We start from the raw sequence: 5,367 nt of genomic DNA on the forward strand, positions 1-5,367 counted from the left end.
CTTGCTCTCAACAGCGGCTCTTCAGCTCTTGTTGTTTGACCTAGTGGTTTTATAACGCGTGGAAACGACCGCAACTTCGGTTTCTGAGATGCTTTCTCTCACGTGGTGAAATCTCGACCTCTTTGGCATCTCTGGCTATAGTTCTTCTGTAGAGCAGGCTTTCACACCTCTGCTTATAGTGCCCTTGAAGTCATTTTATTTTTACAGGAAGACGCATTCCCTAACGATCTCTCCTGTTTTAGAAATGCTTCATAAGGCGTGTTTGATTCAACGGACAAACAGTATACTAATTGTACAATGCAGATTTATGCGGCATTCGTACTGGATTTGAGTGGGATTCTGAAATACTTCTTGCAAAGGTATTCAGACTTTCTTGAACCTATAATAAAAACACAGACCTGAAACTCCCTAGCTTCCAATCTCTGATGTTGCTGTCCTTAAACTCGGACGTGATGTTCTGCAGACATGTGCATAATGTCCTGTTTTCTTACAGTGTACACATTTTGCCGCATTCATCTGCTTTGTGCATTGTTAGTCCGCACCTGTAACATGTAATGTCAGCCGTCCCCTGTTCTTCTACAGTATATCTCTAGCATGACTGCGTCCTGCTGCTCGGCTTTTGTTTGTAAAGTTTGAGCGAGCGCCCCGTTCAGTGTCACTTTGTCACTGTGGTCAGAAAGCATTCTTGATTCTGCTTGAGCTGCTTCATGAATTCTAGCGACTGTAAGAGCTCTTTCTAAAGTCAGCCCTTCCTCCTGCAGCAATTTATAGTCTCTTATGTGCACATTTTTCCACAAGTTGATCTCTTAACATGTCAGTTTCCAATACTCCAAAGTCACAGGATTTAGCCAGTCCTCTTAGTGCAGTCACAAAAGCATCAACTGATTCGTCCTGAGACTAAGTTCTCTGCCTAAATTTATGCCGTTCCAAAACCACATTTCTCTGCGGTGTAAAGTAAGCGTCTAAGGCAGCTACAGTCTGTTCATATGTACCTTTTTCAACAGGGAGGTTGGCGAAAATCCGCTGCACGGGCACCCAGATACAGTGCAGTAATGTAGCACGTCTCACGGCATCCGGAGCTTCTGTAGATCCACTGGCTATTTAAAAAAATCTGTACGACTCCATCCATATCTTGTATTCCGCATACAAATCCGGAGCTCCGAGTTTCAGTAGAAGCGGTAGAAAAAGCTGGGCATAAGCAAAGCTTCTCGGCGCGGCTGCCATATCTTCCATGGCGCAAGCTAAACGAAAAGTCCGAAAATTCAAAAGTTCGTTTCTACCAGCAAGAGAACTAAAATCTGCAGTATTCTGCTCGCTTTGAGTCCGTCAAGCACTCATCTCTCGTCGCCATAAATGTTGTGTATCTTAATAAAGAGACGTTTTTATATTATTTTAACTATTTTGTTAACTACACAGATCACGCCCTTACACCATATATTCCCGCATTCTACTCTCTCGTTCTGTTGTCTCGCGATGTCTACTCACTATACTACATTTAGCATGACTTCTTGTTGCAGTTGAGCTCAAAGCTGGAGATGATCTCCATATTCTACCGCACTAACTAGTCCGAAACGTAGTACACAGTACACACTTTTTAAGTGAAGTCAGGTTGTTAAAAAATTAAACCAGCGCCCTGTCACAGAAACGTGCCCCGGTCTCCCGCGCAACAAGCGGGGGTATTCAGCAGTATACTAACGAGGAGCGCTTGTCTGTAGCTGAGCGTCATCTCTGTTTACTGTCAGCAGTCATTTCCTCATTTCCAAAGACTTTTTCACCTGCTCTCAGCTTTTAAAGACGATCATAAACGCTCAAGAAGTAATTCATGTCAGTTTGAAGTCTGTTTCTGTTGTCTCAGCTCTTGATAAAGAAAAGCCGTGCGTGGGAGACTCCCTCTCTGAAGAAGTTTGCCGTCACCCTGCGAGGGAAAAGAGCCATCAATCACCGAGGCAACCACTGAGACAGTTAACATTAAACACGTGAAATGCGAGATGTTGTGATTTTTTTCCTGCTTAAGCCTTCTATCGTTTCTATTCTAACGAGAAAGACCTCTTTATTAGAAGTGAGATTTTAACAAACGTCTCCAGGGGTAACTGCGACCTGAACGCAACGCCTTAGACCACCAGCCATCTTGCCTGTGGTACTTATAATGAAGTATATATTTTATTTCTACTCGTTGATAAGAAAAGTGAAATCATGTAATTAGGGATATGTCTTTTTTCATGGGGAAAACTAGCCCGAGCAAATGTAAAGTTTAGAGCAGCGCTCAATAAAAATGATCAGAAACCGAAAGCGCTTCTTATACGGATCAGTATATTCCGATACCACTGGTTCTGCAGAAGAAATAAGAAAAGCCGAACTCAAAGCACTGTGTTGCCATTACGGCTACTCGATCTACAGCTGCTTTAAGATTACTCACACTGTGTTGCCATTAAGGCTACCTAGTTAAAAAAAAACTTATCGTCACCTTTTTGAACGTGATCGTTAGACACCCGTTAAATCTCAACCGAGGTTTCTTGAGAGATCGTTCAGCGAGCGAGTAATAAAAAACTACTTCGCATCTAACCTCTGCTGTCGCTGTAAACTCGGACGTGATGTTCTGCAGATATGCAGTGTGCCTTTCCTCTCGTCGTATTCAAGAGTACTCACTGTGTGAGCTCCTCACTGCGTGTTCTGTACTCTACTGTGATTTAATTTAGATGATTACGTGGAGTAGAGTGACAAGATCTATTGAACATTTTCGGTTTGTGAAATGAAACACTAAATACACTACAGTAAATACAAGTAATGGACATTTACTTAGAAGAGTGAAAGATAAAAGACTATTTAGAATGAGATTCACAATAGACTTAAAAACGGCACAACCGCCCGAACAGGGACTTGAACCCTGGGCCCTCAGATTAAAAGTCTGATGCTCTACCGACTGAGCTATCCGGGCTCTGAAACAAAGTCGACACTGTCGGGATCCTCGCAAGTCACGTGTCTCTTGTGCCGAAGAGCAGTCATACCTGACCCGTCTGGAATGACCACTGACAGACTTTATCCAGAAGCGACGGCACCACTCCCAGTAGAATGAGTGAGAAATACAGCATGACATGGGTAGTTAAGGGGCTCCCACAATCCATCTTTCCTCACATTACTGATTTTTTTCAATAGCATTTTGACCTTTTTTCACATTCCGATTTTTTTCACATTTAATAAAATCTTTTAATCAACAACATTAAAAAGAAAACAAATGGAACATTTTTTGGAACAATAATTAAAAAAAAACTTTCAATGCCTTGGTTGTATACGTGTGCATACCCTTTATAAAGGGAGTTGCAACAGTGCTGAAATCTAAAGAGCATTTCTGTAGAGAAAACAGCATTTTTTCTGCCTTGATGTTAAGCTTAGGGAGCCTGTCTTTTAGAAATTCTATTTCTTAACACCTTACACAGCCTCCCGACAGACTAACAAATATTTTGGGGAGAAATTGTCTCACACACCGGAAGACACTAACGTTTATCTACGTTAGAGTATGTGAATAACAGTTTAACCGATAAAGTTTGCATTGTGATTTTGTTAAAATTCAATAAATCGTCTATCAACAGTTAGAAATTATTGAGAAATTGTTTTATTTCATAAACTATAAGACAATTAAGAGAGTTTATAGGTCATATCCGTCGCTTATGTTCTTTTAACTCTAGCGTTTAGGATCCAAACCCAGGTGCGGACGGTTGTGTTTCTTGAATCTCTTGTAATCATCAAAAGTCGATGTGTAGTCCTTCAGTACTTTCTCGAGTTGTGCCATGGATATTTTATACGATCAATACTTGTCATGCTCTTTTGCATTTTCCTTAACAAACGGAAAAAGTTCAAAGTGTGTTTATGGCTGTGCTTCACATCTACACGAGAGCACTTGTAACAGTACAGGACACGCAGTGAGGAGTTCGTGAAGCTTTCAGTTTAGTGCGGAGTTCAGAAGGAGGATTCGCTCGCTGAATGATCTCTCAGGAAATCCCGGGTGAGATTCAACAGGTGTTTTCTGCAACAGCCACGACAAGTGTGAAGCAATCTCTGGATTTCCTGAATTTGAACTAAATTATTAGTTCAAATAATTTAGGATTTAACAGTACTAAATGAGGTACATTTAAAACAGCAGCGCAACTCTCTAGCACGTCGAGTGTGCCTGCATTTAATTGTGTAAACCTGGCTCTCACTGAACACGAGTTCTCACTCAACAGAAGATTGCGATGTGAGTACTGTAATATAAAGCACTTGGAGGTGGCAAGGATTGTACCCGGGACCTCATGCATGCGATGCGCTCTACCACTGAGCTACAACCCCGATGGAAATGCTTATGGAACAGACTTAGAGATGTGCAGAGAATGCCTGCAGTTTCCCACTTTCGCGTTTCCTCTACTGAAGAGTAAATTCATGGGAATGAAGAAATAAGGAAGGAAAAATAATCGCATCGAAGCTTCAAGAGACTGGGCACAAATTAATCTGTTATTTTTGTATCCAGTCACACGTGCGACGATGGTTGATTCCCAGACGGGAGAGAGCTTTTTTTCTACCTCCTTACTCGACTGTCTTTCAATTCTGTTTTAATTGAAAGCTTTTTGCATCTTTTAAGTGCTCTTAATTAAACTATCCATAGAAAAACAGCAGTACTGATGATTTTCATGGACCGATGCACACTGGTTCTGTACAACTCGAGTGATAAAGTCCTGTCTGCAAATATTGTAGAAGAACGTAAAAGGGTGAAACAACGCCCCAACCACAGGAATAGTAACAGGAAGGATCGTGTTGTTATGTGATAAGTCCTTTTGAGATATCTTGTCGATGCACACAGGCAGTAGAGCTGAATATTTTACTTTTAGTGGTGTTTTTAAACAAAGATGGAACATGTTATTTCTATACCAGGAAGAAAGGAGCAGACTTTAACTTTAAGAGGCAAAAACGACACCTTATCAAAGCTAATATTAATTAAAATGACATCACAACAAAAGAGTGAAGCCTTGAGTGAATAAAATTAGTTTTCATTGGACGTCTGTGTCTCTATAACTTTGTAGGTGAGAGAGAGGATTGTGATAATTTGCAGGTGCTTCTCGGAAGTGCGTTGGTGGTACAGTCGCCTTCCAAATAATTGAGTCGGGTTTGAATCCCAGACAGTGCAAACCCAAATCTTTTCAAGATAATCTGTGGTCCGCTAACACATCTTTTGAAACACTACGACAGGTAACACCCCGTGTGAAACATCATGAGCATCTGTTAAACCTCTCTACCTGCCCGTTCCTCACACAGACATGACGAGGGTCTAAAGGGACATTTTGAGCCGTAGAAACATTTTGTCATTCCGTACTTTCCAGTGCAGTCAGGCCCGTTCCA

The 5,367-nt window shown here is 41.4% G+C and overlaps 1 non-coding gene across 1 annotated transcript; it reads right to left on the reverse strand.

The window, feature by feature from the left end:
* Positions 1 to 2,862: 2,862 nt before the first annotated feature.
* Positions 2,863 to 2,935, reverse strand: trnak-uuu (transfer RNA lysine (anticodon UUU)). Its single transcript has one exon. It is a non-coding gene; the product is annotated as a tRNA-Lys (tRNA).
* Between the last annotated feature and the right edge of the window lie 2,432 nt (positions 2,936 to 5,367).

The sequence above is a fragment of the Atractosteus spatula genome, chromosome 10 (assembly GCF_055471065.1).
Source record: "Atractosteus spatula isolate fAtrSpa1 chromosome 10, fAtrSpa1.hap1, whole genome shotgun sequence".
Classification (NCBI taxonomy): domain Eukaryota; kingdom Metazoa; phylum Chordata; class Actinopteri; order Semionotiformes; family Lepisosteidae; genus Atractosteus; species Atractosteus spatula.